This window comes from Oxyura jamaicensis, chromosome 1 (assembly GCF_011077185.1).
Source record: "Oxyura jamaicensis isolate SHBP4307 breed ruddy duck chromosome 1, BPBGC_Ojam_1.0, whole genome shotgun sequence".
Lineage (NCBI taxonomy): Eukaryota > Metazoa > Chordata > Aves > Anseriformes > Anatidae > Oxyura > Oxyura jamaicensis.
In genome coordinates this window covers 93260490-93279812 of record NC_048893.1, presented here as the reverse complement: position 1 = coordinate 93279812, position 19323 = coordinate 93260490, and the positions used below count along the sequence as shown (strand labels likewise).

At 39.0% G+C, this 19323-nt stretch overlaps 1 long non-coding RNA gene across 1 annotated transcript; it reads right to left on the bottom strand.

Annotated features, from left to right (window-relative positions):
• Positions 1-7631: 7631 nt before the first annotated feature.
• LOC118160471 lies at positions 7632-18420 on the bottom strand. Its single transcript, XR_004747525.1, has 2 exons — positions 18060-18420; positions 7632-8165 (listed from the first exon to the last, which is right to left on the bottom strand). It is a non-coding gene; the product is annotated as an uncharacterized LOC118160471 (long non-coding RNA).
• Positions 18421-19323: the final 903 nt, after the last annotated feature.

The window sequence follows — 19323 nt, the reverse complement described above, 5'->3', positions numbered from 1 at the left end:
GGAAATGTCAAAATAGATAAAAGGCTACCCTGCACATTTCATACATCCAGAAGGGATGTTCTTGAGGGAACCAGCATCTGTGAGACGAAAGGATCAGCTACTTCGGCATAATGAATGCATTTAGGCTTTGGCACTCGGCCTCACTTCCCCAGGGGCTTTCTGACACCACTGTTCTGGGGTGTGAGCATTAGGGGCTCAGTTCACAGGGACCCTCTGCCTGGCATTTTCTGAAAATCAGATTTTTTTACAGCATGTTGAGCTGAACATTCAAAGCCTTTTCTTATTTCAGGACATTGGCATTCCAGCAGTGTTGCTAGAAGCACTAGCTGCAGATGAGCCACTATTTACTGATGATACCCGCATGACTCAGACAATGTGAACGACACTTCTGTGACACAAGATTTTGGGGAGGCCTTGGGGTGCTTCCTGCCCCTTGATTTGCTTGTTAGGCAAGAAGATAGTGAAGTTGTCCCCAGCACAATGGGAAAAGAAACATTTCACACTGACTTTCCCTCCTGCTGCTGTTTTGGAGTTTAGGCCAGGACTATTCAGAATATACTTAAGCAGTGATGTATTTATCACCTTATTGATAGAATGAGGAGGGACATTAAACATGATAACATGTCATTTTGAATCAACTTTAAAATCTGTTGTTTCAGGACTAGTTGTAAAGTGATTATTCATTTTAGATAGGAGTCAGTGCAGGCTTCTTGTCTTGTTTTTCCTAAAAACGATCAATAATAAGATTTTTAAGCTGCCTGAGGGATTGAGAATCTTTATGCTTTGAGTGAGTTTGATGTCTCTGACCAGGTCTGTGAAGCTTGTCAGTGTATGCAGTATACTAAATCAGGTTTATGTTAGACCTTGCTCTACTTTTCAAATTAAAAACAAATAAACAACCCCTACATAGTCTTTCATTTCAGTATTTTCCCCATATCTTTAAACTGCTTAATTCAAATAAAAGCTTTCTACTCATAACCTGAGAATATTATGTTGGATAGGTAGGGGAAATTCTTTCTGTTCAAAAATAAATGATTCTAACCATCTGCCACTGAGTTGTCTTTAAAAAACTGGCAGGCAACATTTTGAAGATAAGGCTTTTTCATATTACATATATACCTGGACAGACAAGCTCTTTAGATCTGGACATAGGTTCCTAGTGCTCCGTTCCTAGTGCTAAATTAACCACCTGTTTCAGAAAGATTTAAAAGACTTGACTGAGTTTTATTCAAATGAAATCTGCCTCTGTAAAACTTAGGTTATTTTTTTTCTATCTGCAACTGTTCTGAAGGTGCTAAAGGATAAGAAAAGGTGAGAATTTATAAGCATTCAAAAGAGAAGTCTGATAAACTAAAAAATTGTAATTACTGATAGAATAAAGGATTGATCATTTTCTTTCAGTGCAATTGATCCAACCCAAGATGTTAAATTGAAGATACGTATATATGTATCTGATTTTTTTATTCAGCTGAGTAATCCTGGTGTTTGTAACTATTCATGTACACAGAAATACTCAAGTAAGTACATATTGGGAAATTAAGGGCCTAAGACTATATTTTCTGGAAATTGCTACTGTTTGATTTATAATGTAGTATACTAGCACACAGGTACTTTTAGAAAATGGTAGATGTAAAGTACCAGCTTCAGTAGGGCAGATGTTAACACAGCTGGAATTAAACAAGGTTTCCCTCCCTTTTCTCAAACAAACATGGAAAGCAAACTCCTATCAGGTCCTGTCTATCAACAAGCTGGCAGGCTATTGACTATTGTCCATTGTGCTGCTGAATCCTGTCTTGTTACCTTTTGTTCTCTTGTCTGTTGCTGCCACTTGTCCCTCTACAGATCTGTGCACTGCAATTTCTCTATGGCAGACATCGTCTCTCTATTAAATGCTTGTGCATAATCCAGGTCCATTAACAGTCCATTAACACCCGTTAAGTAACATCCAATATCAGGAGAGAGCTAGGACCATAAGCTAATACTATCTATGGTATTCATAATCTTATAATTATGAATAGATCTACTATTAGATTTACTGTAGTTTATTTTTGTATTTATTATGATTTTACTAATATTGTTGATAATCTAATTATAGATATAAGGAATTTCCATTCAAATAGAGCCATCAAAACAGAAGGTATCACTTTTTCTTCTTTTTGTTTTGCCTTAAACTGTTTTAGGTGCTGAGGATACAGAGAGAAAAAATAATAATAATGAAAAATAAAGTAAGAAAAAAGCAGAAAATTAAACTTCTTAAAGAAACAGACTTTTTCAGAAAAAACAAACAAACAAACAAAAAAAACTTTAATTTGGGGGTTAAACATTTAACCTTGGCTGATTCTTTTACCTGAATAACTGAATTACCTGCTAAAGAGAAAGTGGAGCCAGACATTTTCTACCGTCAACCAGAACAAGCAAAACTGAGATTCCTACTTATAGTAGGTAATCTCTCGCTTATTAAAGAGCATGAGCTCTTCTAAGGACTTGAAACATTTCAAGAGAGCATTTCAAACATCACTTGTTCAGTAGTTCTGGGTGATTTATAAAGCCACTTTATTTAATTAGTTTAGGAAACTAATATTTCAATTGTGGATATTTTTTTTTTTCTGACTCTCTTGCTGCAGGCACACTGAAATAAAAGTGCATCCACAGCTACAGTTTACAATAAGTGTATGCATAGGCCATGTTTTGTTTTTTAGTAGCAAGGGAGTGACATGGTGTTTTTTTCATTTTGCAGAGGTGTAATTTTTGAATGCCGAGGGTTTTGAGACATTCTATTCATGTCAAGATTAATAAGATTTTAACACCAAAACTTTGTGTTAAAAAGTGATCTAAACAGGAATTGTCAACATTTCATCATGGCAAATAATTTCTGTACAGGAAGTGACACCCAGCAATGTTGTAAAATTTAAGGGGTATGGAAAATATGGCAAGTATTAGGTTTGAAAATTACATAAAAGATAATACGGAGTAGGATTTTGAAATATTCCTTCAAAAGCAGATGATTGGATAGTCTAATATTCAGTATATATTGTGCATCATATTCTAATGTTACTGTAGATCTTGTAATAAAGAGTGAAGTTCTGGTCACATACCTGTAGAATGGATTTGATAAATTACAGAGTTTTAGATTAAAGGAACAATTAGACATCCATAGAAAATGTTGATGTTTATTTTCCTTATTAAAAAAAAAAAAAAAAAGGAGAGAGATGATCAAGCCACCACAAAAATAAAAATAAAAATAATGACAGTTAATGACATTTCACATCTGTTTTATAATAATACAAGATAAACTTATATAATTAAATCGAAAACAATTAATTTACACTTTGCAAAAGGACCTATTCTTTCCCATAACATAAAATTAGCCTGTAACACTCTTTGTCAGAAGCTATGATTGAAGTTGAGAGCATAAACCAGCCTCTGTGGAGTAAATTAACACTTCACAGGTGAGTTACATGAGCATTTTTTTCAGTATATGAATGAGGACAGAAGAATTTCCCAAAATTAAAGAAATGATCAAGATGGATAGTATTTCTTGTATCTTCCTTTGAAGACATGTTATAGGCCGTTGTTGAAGACATGGTTCTAGATTTAGTCAATCACCAAATCAGTTCTTACATAGCTATAAATGCAAATCTTATGTATAGTGTTGTAAGTAAGAAAATGTCATATTTTAGATGTTGTTTCATCCATACAAGTATACACCTGAATTCTGAGATAATTTTTACCCAGTTGATAAATCAACTTTCAGGGGGATGGGTACTTCTAAGAGGCTTTTAGAGGTCTGACACTCATTAAACTGACAACTATCCTGCAAGGACTTTGCTCTGAACCAATATCTTTAGCTAAAATGGTAGAAAGGACTTGTTTGCCTATCCAAGTAGTTCTTGAGAGTATCATCAAAGTAATGCTTGAACAGCTCTGGAGAAACATGGTGCTTTCCAAAGCTAAGGAGGAAGAAAAAGTAAAATGGCTGAAAAGATTGCTGCAGATAAGAAAACAAATCCAGTTACTGAGAAAACTAGAGATATAAAGATATTTTCATTTTTTTCCTTAAAATATATACTTGTTGCAACACTGAACTATACATTGATTTATCTGCACAAAGCCTGTTTTCACTTCTTGTGCCACCTATTTCATGAATCCCTGCTTGCTGTTGAAGGACTATGGGGGGAGCTCCATTGTTGCAGGAATGCTTCAGCTGGGTACAGCAGGTAGCAGAGCACAATCCTTATCATGCAACCAGCAATGTGCTGCAACTTATCCTGCTTCAAAGTAGCATTTCATCTCTCTCAAAGTCATATTCCATGGGGTAAAGGAAATAACACGTTGAGATTATCAGTGACATTCTTCACTATTCAAGTGGCTTCTTTTGAACATCTGTTAAGACACCATTTTAGCTTCACAGCTGCTCCAAAGGGATAACAAACAATAAGTAGGGAAGAAAAAAAAAAGAAAAAAAAAAAAAAAAGAATATGTAGACAAAGGCCTTATTTATATTGCATTTATGGTATACCAGCAGCAATGTCTATTCATTTTCAGCTGACACTCACCCCCTATGTCCTACTGTGTTAGATAAAACACAGCAACGGAGTAATCACTCCTTTCTCTTACCTTAGGGCAAAATTGCTGATGCTTCTGCAGACTGAGTCTCGGGGGAAAATGAAGCAAGTAGCACATTTGACTATGCCTGTGCATGTGTGGATAAAATACAATGGAAACTGAGGGTACGATCCAAATTGTGTAACATAACCCCCTGCAATTTTTCTTGGAAAAGTTTTTTAATATTGCTTGTAATATCACTACCCCATGCAGGGAAGTGCTGATGATGGCATGGTTGCAGCAGTTCGTTTTCCATTGTCTAATCCTGAAACTCAGAGCACAAAGTCCTAAAGAAAGGGATGAGGGGATGGTTTTAGCTTTTCAGCTGTTCAAAGAGGGGAGAAAAATGGCTCATCACACTCGTGAATGTTTTGGATACCATTAGTAGCATCACAAACTCTCCATATCTGCCTAAAACCAGCAACTGGGAGTAGTGAAGACAGAAAAGTCACACTGAATTCTGCTGTTAAAGCAAAAATGAAAAGGAACAGAAGAGGTTTATTGTTGTGGTTTAACCCAGTTGGCAGCTAAACAACACACAGCTGTTCGCTCACCCAGAGAGGGAGGGGGACAGAAATGGGAAAGTGAAGCCTGTGGGTTCAGATAAAGACAGTTTATTAAGACAGGAAAATAACTGTTTAGCATGACCCCAGATGGTATGGAATACCCCTTTGGCCAGTTTGGGTCAGCTGTCCTGGGTCTGTCCCCTCCCAGCTCTTGCTACACCCCAGCCTGCCCGCTGGCAGGACAGAGCGAGGAGCTGAAAAGTCCTTGGCTTAGTGTAAGCATTGCTCTGCAACAATTAAAACATCAGCATGTTATCAGCACTCTTCTCATCCTAATCCAAAACATAGCACCCTATCAGCTACTAGGAGGAAAATTAACTCTATCCTAACTGAAACCAGGACATATATGAATTACTTGATGTGTATGATGTGTCTTAAAGTGCAGTAAATGTTCAACAAACTTGTTATGTATCAATAAGTTCAGTAATTTTTTTCCCAGTAACTCTATGACAACTTAGTATTGTTTTTTATTAACACTTTTCTGGAGTTGAACAAAATGCAATGACTAGTTCCTCTGATGTATCCTAAGGGCATAATATGAAATAATGGTCACAACAGGTTTGCATAACTGGTTACAGTTGAAAATCATTTGCAGTATTTGTATCAACTACTTACATTAAACATTTTGGCTCCTACCTAACTCACAAAATCTTGTCTGAATTTCAAGACAAGCTTTTAAAGATGTTATGAACTGACATTACACCAACTGAGGGAAAGAGAATGAAATGAAAAAGGAAAAAAACACTTTGAATTCTTTTATGAAACATAGAGCTATTTTGCTTTTTTACTAAAAAAGCATATGTAGAAAGATCATTCAAAAAATTCAATCATATATCTTGTTTGTCTTGAATCACAGAATATCTCACAATTTCAACTCTGTAAAGTATGATAACAGAAGAACAACCAAGCCAATATTGCTGTTCAGGGTTACAATTTGTGATGGATTTGATTCTCTTATTTAAACTTACACATCTGTATTGGGTTTATGTAGCAAGGTTTTGGTAGTGGGGGGCTGCAGGGGTGACCTCTGTGAGCAGAGCCCAGCAGCTGCCACATGTTAGATAAAGGCCAGATTTAGCCGACTCCAAAGGGATCCACTGCTGGCCAGACCAAGCCAATAAGTGATGTTGTTTGTGTCTCTGTGAGAGCAGATTTAAGAAGTGAGAAAGAATTACCTGCTGTGCAACAGCAGCTGGGAGAGCAAGCAGTGAGAACCAGGCCTACAGCCCCCAAGGTCAGTGCAGCAGGAGGGCAGGAGGTGCTCCAGGTACACAGCACAAGTTTCCCTGCAGCCCGTGGAGAGGCCCCTGGTGGAGCAGGCTGTCCCCCTGCAGCCCATGGGTCCCACATGGAGCAGATCTCCACGCTGCAGCCCATGGAGGAGCGCCCGGTGGAGCAGGTGGATGTGGCCTGGAGGAGGCTGCGGCCCATGTCAGGAGCAGGCCCCAGGCCGGAGCTGCTGCCCGTAGGGGATCCGTGTTGGAGAACTTTCCTCCCAACAGACAGACCCTGTAGTACGGAGCCATGTGGGAGCAGTTCCTGAAGAGCTGCTGCCTGTGGGCAACCCCTGCAGGCTCAGTTCGGGAAGGACGGCATCCTGTGGGAGGGACCCCACCTGGAGCAGGGACAGGGAGTGACCGTGAAGGAGCGGCAGAGATGAAGTGTCAGGGACTGACCGCAGCCCCCATGCACCACTCGGGGAGAGGAGGTGGAAGAGGGTGGATGGGGGAAAGGTGTTTTTCGTTTTTTTGTTTCTCACTGCTCTAGCTTGTTAGTAATAGGTAATAAGTTTCATTAATCTCCTTATGAACAGTCTGTTTTGCCCATGACAATAATTGTTGAGTGATCTCCCTGTCCTTATGTCAACCCTTGAGCCCTTTTTGTCATATTATCTCCCCCTCTCCGAGTATGAGTACTAAGAGAGCAGTTGTGGCCAAGCTCAGCTGAGCAGCTGAGTAAAAACACCCCAACATCTTATTTTTGTAAACTGGTACTTTTTCCTAGTTCATGTATCATAGAGGAATTGAGATTATCTCATGCTTACTTTGAATAATGACTCATTCCACAAATAACTGGTCACAATGAAGTAATTACTGATGCCGTGCTCCAGGCTGAATCTAGCCCCCAGTTCTGCCACTATCTTCCAAACTGAGCGGTAGGAAATAAAGTGGGATTATCTGTATGCTAATCTTGCTAAATCAAGATGGAAAAACTTGTCTCTTAGACATCAGTATAGGTAGATAGGTCATAAAACATAAACAGTCTTTGAGTTTGGCCGGTTACTTCCACAGTTGTATAAATTATGATTTGAAGGAGAGTTGTAACAGTGCAGTCTTTTTGCTGACATTTAGAAAATTCAGTAAATATTTTGCAGAATGTGTCAACTACTCACATCTTTGCGTGTAACACTGAACTTTTATGAAATGTTTTATTATTAAGGATTAACTACAACATTAAATTGGATCATAAATCTTTAATTACAGGTCAATATGGTAGCAACTAAAATTGCTTTTGGAGTAAAACTTTTTTTATTAAAATTATATGAATATGAAATTTCTTTTAAATGTAAAGAAATCATAGCACCTCAGGAAGAAGCCAAGGCATGCAAAACTCTCACTGACTTCAGAGGAAGACATTGTCTGCAGATGTGTTAGCAGTTTGTCACTAGTATTTTTACAATATTAATGCTCATTAAAAATTCAGGTCACTTAATGATTTTTATATTTACATTTGTTCTTTAACTTCACAACAGTGTCACCCTAGTTACATAAAAGATCTAATTTCCAGGGAAGTGACTTGGCAGGGCAATGTTTTTATGCTGTCGAAGATCAGTGGAGAAACAGGAGGCTGGTAGATATAAGTTTTTCTTCAAGAAAAAAAGAGCACTCGTTCAAACACTATTAAAACTACAACTGGAATTTCTTGCCAGTTGAATCATGAATGTCCATCACTGTCATTGTAGTTGCAACTTCAGCTCCAGCTTAGTTAGCTTTCCTGTAAAAAAATCTTTTCAAACACTTTTCCCCTCAAGGTCTGAGGCTGCCTGTGGTAGCAGGGCTGTGAGTCTACTTTGTCCCTCCATGATGGGACTCATGCTGTAGTGATGGGAAACTTTTGAAAATCAGCAGAACTGCATATTACTGCACAGAGGGATATTTTAAGCATTGCTCATTGGCATAATTCCTAGGACCAAAGTTTTATTTCCCATGGTGTTCAGTTCAGATAGCAGTCAGGAGGAGGCACACAGAGCGAGAGGCATGAGGCATACAGCCTATCTGCTCATGAGAGTGTATACTGTATTTAAAAGCTTTCCAATTAGTTTAGTCTTCAACAGTGTATTCTGCTTTGGTTCTCAAACAGCAGTTAACTGTTAAGTGGGAATGAGTTTTGGACCATACCCTTGGATTATACCCGTGAGTGGGAAGTCAATATATCTTACCCATTCCTATTCCTCCATTCAAGGCAAAGAGAGAATCTGTGCCAAAGAGAGAGAACTGCACCAGGAAAATGTTCTTTGCAGCCGTGCCCTGAATGGCTGTGTACAGACGTACACTTCAGTTGCAAGGCAAGGGGAAAAGAGGGAGACTGTTTTCACAGCAAATATTTTCCAGCCCACTGATGTAAAACCAGGTGCTTCCTCATTAGACTATATGGTGCAGGGAACTCTTTCACACTTGCAGATACACTAGGCAAGAAAATGTTCACATGTATTTGGAGAAGCAGCATCACAGCAGCTGTTGGTTTAGGCAGTTCTTTCTGCTCTCTGTATAGGCATAAAAGATCGCTGGCAAGCCAGGTGAGCACTGGTCTCAAGGCTGTCAGTTAGAAGATTTAAAATTAGGTGACTTTGCAAGTGAAACTGAATTTGCAGTCTTTGTATACAAATTGGTCTAATTGACGTGTTCTTATTGCAAAGGTTAAAACATGATGAAGGCTGTCATCCCCCTAATACTACTCTCTGTCATCCCCCTAATACTACTCGTGACTGGTGAACTGTCCACATGCCGTTTTTTAACTGTCTTTGCTGTCCTCTCGGATCTGGGGGTGCCAGCACAGTACTTCACAGGTAAGATTGCACTATGTTAGTATTTACGAACTAACCTGAAAAAAAAAAAAAAAAAAAAAAAAAAAAACACAGAAAAGTGAAGAGGCAATATCCTAAGTGTCAGTCTGGCTACCCTGCATATCCAGGATCTCTGGCAGATTTGCCCTCAGTTTTGTGATGCTACATCCACAGCACTGTGGCCGTCTAAGTTACCTAGTTCAGAGGCAATGTGGTGCTGACTCCCTATACTATAGTCCTCCAGTTACTTGTAGATACAGCTCCATATATCCCTGACTGTGATACTTGCTTCTGCCTTCAGAATAACTTTTGTCCCATGGTCTGGAAGCAGCTGCAACATTGGCAGAGATTATCCAGTAAACTTGCAAGAAATTTCTGTTTTTACAGAAATAATTCTTTGTGAATTTTTCTTCCCTCTGGTACTGATTCTTACAGTTTGTGGTGAATATTTCCAAAATGGGTACAATGGCTACATTGTCTAGAAGCCTGGACCAAGAGGAATGCATTTGTATAGAAAAAAATGGTACCAAGGATGCCACATTTCAGGCTCTCTTCTGGTTGCATGTGCATGTCCTGAGTGCCCATATTCAGTTGGAGTGCATTATGTGTGTTACTGGAGTGTGTCTTCTGGGTTAGTTTTATCCAAAAAGACTGCAGTCAGGTTAGTTTTATCCAAAAAGACTGCATTTTGTGCACAGCTGGGGTTTAGATAATTCCACCATGCAGACAAATAGCAATATCACTCAGAGCTGAGGAGGAGGGTGAAATAAAGGTTGCCTAAAGGTTGCCTAAAATCTCTTAATCTAAAACAGCAAACAGTGCCGCACGTTAATTAAAGCACTTTGGTTTATTCCAAACAAAAGGATTGGAGATGGAAGACTGAATGGTACATTCCCAAGAGTAGTGAATTTAAACTTTGTGAAGACTGGGATTTAAAACTTTTCAGTTTTACCCTGGATTTTCGGCACTTAGCTCTGTTTACCTGCAGAATTCTCTTCACTTATCCGTATCCTCTCATTTTTAACACCTGCATATGTTGGGCATGTATGCAAAAACAGAAGCTATAACCTACCTGAGTTTTTGCAATCTATTTTCACAGCCCATTCCCTCAAGCAATCCAGCTTGTGATTTTGTTTTTAATGTACTTTATGGAAAAGCAAAAATAGTTTAAAGTGACAAGAAAAAAACATCTCAGAAATGTTTGCATTTTTCTTTTCCTAATATGTTACTAGCTTATGAGGTTATATTCATGAACGAATGCCACGAATAATGTGCCTAAGTTTTTAAAATGGTCATATAACAAATTTCAAATTAACATTTTTTCATACCAACCCTTTTTATCAGAATAAACAATTAAGTAGATATTTTCTTAGCATACACTATCTTCCTGACAGATTTTCCAACAAACAAATATTTTTGGAGAAGGAAAGATTTTATTTTATTTTATTTAGGCTCCTTTCCAAATGTGTTTTATAACGTCAAAGGAACCAAGGGGGCATTTCTCACTCCATTTCCTCCAGCAATAATCTACCACTGGATTGTAGACGTATGTGAACTATAACATAGGGAAAAAATGAAAGGTATTTCTCATGGCATCGATATTACTGAATATACTGAATAAAAGACTCCTAACTTTAAGCTTGGTGGAACAACACATGCCATTTATGTTTTAAATAAAGAATATGAAAGGGTTATACTTCTGAGATTATTTCCTCATTAATTGTTTTGTTCACAGGGTCTTGTGTAGAAATGAAAAAAAAATGGTATGTGTACAATATATATTTGCGAAGTCAGCAGCAGAGTTACAGTGACAGCCTTTCTCTGGCAGCTAGCAGCTGGCATGCTGACCTCACAGACTGATGGAAAATCTGCACAAAAACATGCATTCAGCTCAGTCTGGGGAAAAAGTCAGAAAAGTTTGTGCTTACTGCACAAAATGGTCCCATGCGCATATGTCAGAGATGACACTTCCCTGGCAACATCTGGGAGCCTTCGTCTGGCTGGGAAGCCAGGTTGTCTTAAGAGGCAGAGGGCTCCCGTGGCCCCCGGTCCCTGTGGCTGGCCCCGAAGCTGCTCACCCTTCGCTGATGGACGGGGGGTGAGCCCTCGCTCCACCAGGGCAGAGAACCTGCTTATATTTGGCTCTGTGGTCATTAAACCTTTTTTAGACTGTTTTTTTTCCTTCCATTTGCCAGCCCATGCAGCTGCCTACCTCTGCTTCAGCGTGTGTTCTTCTGCAAACGTCTGAGCTATGAAGCTGATGCTGGGTCCAGCCAGTGTTTTCCTGGGAAAGCCTACCCGTGCTTTCTCTGAGATTACATTCAGGCATACAAAAGTCAACATTTAAATTCTACATAATGGTTTCAAGTATAAAGAGTCTGTGCTTACGATATTGCTGTATTTTATTGAAGCTGGGGACTGTTTTAAAGCAGACTCTGTCCATTGCCTGGGACTCAATAGCAGACCCTTCCTTCCTCAGGATTCTTGTCTTTCACCCTGCCCCAGCATTTTTATTTTTTATTTTTTATTTTTTTCAGGCCCTCCCTGCTACAGGAAATTGTTCATCTATATCAGAAGGATATAGTGCTCCTATTTCAGGTTCAGCCTTGGGGAGGTGCTTTTTTCTTTCAAAGCAGCCCCTTTTTGAGATGCTCAGCTGCAGGAATGGTAGCAGCTATTACCCAGCCAAGGCCCTCATGTCCTGAAGGGAAAGCAGCTTTTATCCCTGCTCTTCCCACAAGTGGGTGCTCAGGGCGCTGGAGGAGAGCACAGCATCTCAGCAGTCCTGATGAGAAAGAGCCAACAGATTTCCATTTCATTTGAACTTCCATATTTCATCTGCTTATTTGGAGGGAACAAATCTAGCTGTTCTCCCTCCCTTCAAAATTGAGAAATTTCCTACAAGGCATTCCTACTGGCATATTAAATCTTAACGGTAGCAGCTCAGTAGAGAGAAGAAAAGGGGAAGAGGGGAATGCTTATTAGTTTCACTGAGGAGTTTTGGGGAAATATTTCAAGGCTGTTTGTCTGTTGTGTGGTTTAAAGGTTTCTTACACTTCTAATTAAGTAAAAGCAAATATCCAGAGCTCAGGAACTGGCACAAAGGTGTAATGAAGTAAAAAAGCAAACCTTATAAAAGGACACTATTTCATTATTTCAGCAACAGAGTTGTGCTGGCAATGATGCACACAGGCTGATCAAGACTCAAAGCTATGTGAAGTAGTCTAAAATAATACCTACTGTCACATCTCCTCAAGTTATGATCTCATCACAATTTTCAAGCTAAGTCAGGCTTTACCTTGTTAGCAGCTTGATAGGAGTGCTGGTGCGAGAAACCCCTCTCGACTGTAGGAAGTGGTGGTTTTGGATGGTTTATGGGCCCATGCTGCCATTCCCCAGCCCTCTGCAGCTCGAATCAGTGTTGCATCTTGCCCCCACTGTTCTGCCTGTGGCTTCTGGACTGTCAGAGGGTGACGTGCTAATGAGATCATGGCCCCTGACACTTAAATAGCCCTCAGCTTGTCTCACCAAAAAGGCCTATTAAGAAATGGTGCTCTGTTTACATTCCAGATTGAGTATTTAAATTTTATCTGCCTACTTTTCCTTTGTAGTTTTAATTACTGTACAGGTTTTTTTTGCCCCTTCTTCTTCTGTTAATACACATAATTTCCTGAAATGGTGTTCAATATTTCCTTGCTCTCCGACATTTGTCCACTCCAGATACAGTTCTATATGAACCATGGTAATTCTGCCCTGGATAACATTTGTAAAGCCCTCCTGGATGCTCTAGGAACTGATGACTATCTCTCTCTCCTTGCAGATGTAACAGAGTCCTTATGTATCTGTGTGTTTAGGTCTAATGAAATTATTAAAAAGTTTAATGTTACATTTAATGTTTGCAATGCTTCCTTCTTTGCCCTGTTCTCCCCTCAGCTGGCAGAATTAAGCAGGAAGAGTTAGAATGAGAGTATCCATATCCTCATAACATCACTAGTTATCTAGCTCATGGCAATATCTCACTGTCTGCGAAAAAATTATAGACTGTGAGATGGGCTAGGAAGCAGGACACTTCCGTTGGCCTTGCTGCTGTTCAGAGTCTAAAAAGCTCTATCTCAGAGTAGGGAAACTGCTCAGAAGTAGAAGGGAGTCAGATTTTCCAGCTGCCTTGCACCGTTAACGGCCACTTACTTTAGAGGATGTTATATGTAAAGCATTAACTCTTTGAATGCACCATGGCAGTGCTGTTAATGGCTGCCGTTAGTGACTGAATGTGAGACTACAGTCATACTCCATCTCTTCCTTCCTCTATTATTTTTCAGTGTCATTCCTCCACAGCCAACATTCATGTGCTGAGGACAGCTCTTCCAGCACTCTCGAGGCCTAGCAGTGCAAGCGTTAGTAGGCAGCGACATGAGAATTCCTGGTTTAGGGGATAAATGTGTAGCAAGTCATGCTACAACCCTTGTTCATGCAGACACTAATAAAGAAGTGTGAACACAACAATGCTGAATGTTTCTTTGCAAGGGATTTTGCTCCACTCTGAAAGAGCATACTACAAATGTCAGACACACCATTTGTACAAAATGCCTGGTCACTGGCCACGTTTAATTCTGGCTTTTTCCACTATACAAAATCTAATTTTCCTTAATGTCATTCTGTTAGTACATTATCATCTACTTCTCTGCCCTTTTATGCTGCTGAAATGGCGAAGGAAAGGTACACTAGCAGGGAATTAGGTATCTCAGAGAGTTTTGTGAGTTGAAGGCTAGTCTTAATCATTATGATGGTCTGCTTTTCTGCTTTCTAGTAAAAATGAAGTTCAAGTAAATAGAACGTTGTTGCTTTTCCCTTGATTTGAGAACATTTTTTAACACTGTGGGCTTTACTCTGAGCATTTTTAACTCACTGCTACAGAGAGGCTCCACTGAATCCTGATTCTTTCTTTATTTATTTATGGTGGATAAAATATCATAGGAAGTTACAGAAAGTGCACCGAGCACTTTTCAGAGTGGTATGTCTAGAACCGTGATTTGCTGAGGTATTTGTCTGGCTCAGCAGTTCCAAACACCCCATAGTTCAGCTGCGTTTCTTGCACTCTTGCTGCAGTCTGGTCCCATCTGCAGTGTGTGCTTTACCAGTGTGTGTGGAACATCCCCTTTCATTTCTTGGCTCAGTGCTCTGATACTGCCATGATAACTGCAGGTTAATGTCTGGATGGGATAGCCATCTAACAGGCTTTAAAAAAACATTTTAAAGGACTGTTTCCAGCCTCCACCCTTTTTTGTTTTTCTCTGTAAAAAAAACTCACATAAGACCCCAAAATAGCTTTTATGCAAAAATCTAAACCAGACAAATGGGAATGAAGATATTTCTTCTAGTTCTTGATGGAAATGGGTACTAGGGGAGGTATGGCATGAGAGAGAGAAAAAAATAAATAACCATTCTGTTTCCTGTGTCACAGGACAGTTCACATCACTATGTTGAAATGCAAGATGGTGCACAAAACTGCTCTTGCTTTCAAAAATCACTTGCACTCGTTGGAAACAAGGGCAGAAGACAATCTCCTTGACTTTTTAATGGGTTACAAAATTCACATTTTGGTTTTACTGGATACCCCACAGTGGGAAACCTGACTTAAAAAGTACAGGGAGCTCTTGCAGCTCCTGCAGTGGGAAGAGTAGGGTACTTGTTCATAGAAGCCTGCCACAGATTTGTGCAGTGCCAGTTGAAGGTCATTCTCAAAGCATTCATAGCTTAGACAGTCTGAAGCTGCAAAATTTCAAATTATGTTCTGGAACACTCTGGGGAGAGTTTAGGATGGTTTATGTAAAGATTTGTAGGTATTCTTGAAATCCATGGAATTTAAAGAGATCCTAAAATCCAGATCTAGGCTTTGGGTTGGCCACTACCCACTCTCTTGGAAATAAGACTTGGTAATTCTCTCTGGCTGGGAGATGTTTGAGATGGAAATTGCTGTAAATATACAAATATTATAACTCTGTAAATGTGGTTCCCTCCAGTACAGTTTATAATATACTGTATTAATCTCTGGTCAAATGCCTACCTGTCAGCAAAATAAAAATCATTTAAAACAGCATAGGTGATTGATGAGAAACTTATTAAATCATGAAATAAGATTGATCCCATGGAAAGCGATGGGGTCAACCCTTCCAAAATGCTGACCCTCTTAAAATAAATAAATAAATAAATACATAAATAAAATGAAATAAACAAGGAAACAAAAAACACTGCAGGGAAATGCTGATTTGGGTTTTAGGAAGCTGTGCATGCATTTCTGCTGTGCTGCCTGCTGGCTCCCTGTCGCCTGGTTCCCCAGGCTATTTGCAGGGTGTTAGGTCTGGATGGGGAGTTTTGGTGGTGCAAAGATGGGCCCCAGCCACCCGCAAGCATTGGCTGGGCAGTAACACACTGGGGTGTGTGGGTTGGCGGAACGGGTCTGACTGCTGCCTCCAGCAGGGAGTGAGGCTTGGCTGGGGATGCTTGTTGCTTAATCAGTAGCCAAATCCTCTTCTGGTTCATTTGATGGTAAATTAATATCAGGTATTTTTAAATGTAGAAATAATTTTTTAATTTTGTTTTATTTTATGGTGTTTTTCTTTAGGACTACATTGGCATGGAATTTGCTAAAAAGAGTGTTCCACATGTTATTTCCCTGATAATTCTCCTCCTGTCTTCTAATTAATTTTGCACATTCTCTAAAATGTGCTTTTACCTTCCAGAAAAGCCGTTTTCTCTGATTTCTATCAATTGTGCATTTGCTTCTCGTTCTCGAGATTTCCCACTTCTGATTCATGAATCCATTAAAAGGCTTTCCTTTGAAAAGTGCCCCCCACCACCATGTCAATTATTTCCCCGTGTTAGTGCTGGCAAGTAGGACTTCTGACTCTCCCGAGCAATTAACCTGACAGCTATCAATAGCAAACACCATGCACTGTAACAAAACGCTACCGAGTTAGGAGCCATAAGGCGATGAATTGTACAATACAGCTAATGGAAAATGTAATTGTAAAATGGTTAGCCCGTCTGACTTCCTTGAACCTTTGGCAGACGACATGCTTAGGTAATGCATTGAGAAAGCTCGATCTCCTGGCATTCCTGCGTGCTAAGCCCCACAGAGAAGCAGTAATGAACATATACATAGAGGTGTATGTGCATACTTAAATTCTGTAGCACCAGCACTATTCTGTGTAACTGGGGTTCTTTAATTATGTGGATCAGTGGATGGAAATTGGGTGCTTTTAACTCTAGCTCAGACAACAAGTTGCGGTTACTCTATAGAAATACCTACCCAGAATGCTGTTGGTGCTCCATTTCATGTGAGCAGGCTCGCTGGTTTTTTGCCAAGTCCCCACCACTAAGCCCATACTGGGCTTCTCTCTGGAAGCCTGCCTGTAACATGCTGCAGTAGCACACCGCTTTGTCAATTCAAAGTGCACGAGCTGGTCCCACGAGGGTTCAGCAATGCAGTACAGCACCAGCCCACATAGGGTTGCTTTGAATCGATAGCCATGGCTTATTCCACTTCTTTGAAATACTTTGCCCTTCCTCCCACCCCAGTGTGACTTCTGTGAAATCAGACAGCTACCTATGGGTCACCAAGATCTGTTCCTAGGCTTGGCAGAGTATGTGATGCAATGAGAAAGTGACTCGGACCCTGAAACAGTGAACTCAGTAATAAACCATGCTGAGAAATTACATCTGAATTGCTGTTTGTGTGTGCCACATCACTCTCTAAAGTAGAGCACATTGTTTTATATCTTTTCATTGACATAAAAGTCTTCTGGTGTGTAATAAAAAGTGACTTTGTAACCAAATACAACTGCTGGGTACACTTAGCAAATGTTCTCTAATATCTATCCCATTGAAGAAAGGCAATTTATCCGATTTAGTACCAATCCCTTAGTATGGCAGTTAACAGAGATAACTGACTTGGTGCTAAAGAATATCTGAAGGTTATTATAACCTGTATATGGTACAGGCGGGCCTGCAGTTACTACTGCACTGTATGCTTTGCCAAGTGAAACAGCTCTAAAGTTATACATTAGATCTGTGAAACTGCAGTGTTCTTGCATATTAAGTTAATATCAGTTAATAGGGAATTAGTGCCACCTAATGTAAAATTGTTACCAAGTGTCTCAAAGAAAGGAAAGACTTTCTCATTCCCTCTCTTTCATTTGCAATAAGCATTAGTGAAATAAAAACAACCATGAATTATGAAGCTCCTAAATATTATATATTCTTATGATATTAAACATTTTCTATTCCTATTACATAAACTTTACCTATGATTAGTAACACATAATCTGTTTTATTCTGAGAAAATGGCCATTTCATAATGCTCTAAAGGATTAATTGTGGTAATGAAATACTTTCCTCTTACACTCCTGTGTAAACTATAATTACTTTGGTCCCAACTCTACAAATGCATACGTAAGCTCTTAATTGTACTCAGGTGAAGAGAATTAGTGCTTCTATAAATGTTAATGTGAGCAGAAGCAAGATCCTACATGCATTTTTTCCTTTTACTAAAGGTAAAGCCCAAATTCCAAAGATCACTCAGTCCCTCTGGATAGTCTATAAGAGAAAAATAATCCTTTAATACGGATTAGTGAGAGCAAATATAAATATGGAGTTCTCTGGTTCCTATTGCCTATCAGGTATCTTCTATCTGAATCAAGTTTGCTAAAAATAAAAATAATTGAGAAAAAAAAAAAAAAAAAGAGAGAGAGCAAAGAGGAAGGAATCATTAGCACAACAACAACAACAAAAAGTGTCTATGTCATCCAGAACCCCTTTCACCTTACCATAATCCAGCCCTCAGGTGTGCTGCCCATGAGCAATCTTCACCTGTGTTCACCTGGCCTGGGGTCCTGTTGCTGCCCGACCCACTGAGGGCAGTGCTCCTGGTGACTGCAGAGATGGAAAAACTCCCTCCAGTATCTAGATTAAATGTGTCTAGTGTGTGTACTAGGAAGATACAATGCATACAGCTCTATAGCTTTTGCGTATAACAGAAATACTGTTGAGATAAGGATGTGTTTCCTTGCTGAGATATAGTCATGAGTCACCCCTGCCCAAAGATCATTCGACATTAATGCAGTGACCCAGACTACGTATCCTGGTATCTAGGAAAATGTGATGAGCAGTCTAGGGGCCAAATCAGGATACTCCTTTTATAGGTCTAGTTAAAGCTTTTGCTGAGAAAGCTTTGTTTTATCTTTTCATTTCATTTTAATGCCAACATATGCTGAGATGCTATTATTACATTTGATATTTTAGAAAGGATGCAGTTGAGCCAAAATTACTTTAGTCATTGCTACTGTAAATCAGAATAGGCCTTTATACATTTGATCCAGGATGCATCTGGATATACTGGTAAAGGGGAGATGGTTACAGGCAAATACTTCATTTTGTTACCTTAAAAAAAAAAAAAAAAAAAAAATTAAAAAATGCCGATCAGTGCATGACACCTTGTAAAGAGTCAGAAAGAGCAATCACTAAATGTCATTTTACAGGAGTTTTTGAAAGTATTTAATTCATAATGCTATAAGCACTTCCAGGTGTGCAGAAATGCAACTACATTGGGGTATCATAGATGAGGTGAGGAAAAAGTGTCCAATCTCAGCTTTTCTGCTATATTCAATAATTTTGGTGCAGGTCTAATATGAAAATTGACTTTAAGAGAAAATCAACTTTGAGAGAATTAGGGCCAAATATATATATATATATGTTTATAATGTTTAATATGTTTATAAACATTAATATGTTTATATATGTTATAAACATATATATATGTTTATAAAAATATATATATATATATGTTTATAATGTGAATGTATTGACAGCCACTATTTGGTTACACTAACATTTATAGTAAGATACTTTTCTCAGACTGAAACATGACATTTATAAAAGTATTAAATCATCTAAATCCTTAAAAAAAAAATACAATTTGGCTCAATGAACATGACATTTTGATATTTTAGAAAGACCACAGATACTTTGAAAAGTAAGCACTGAATATTGGGAGGGGTTTTAAAATAAATTTCAGCACGGTCTAAATGCTTG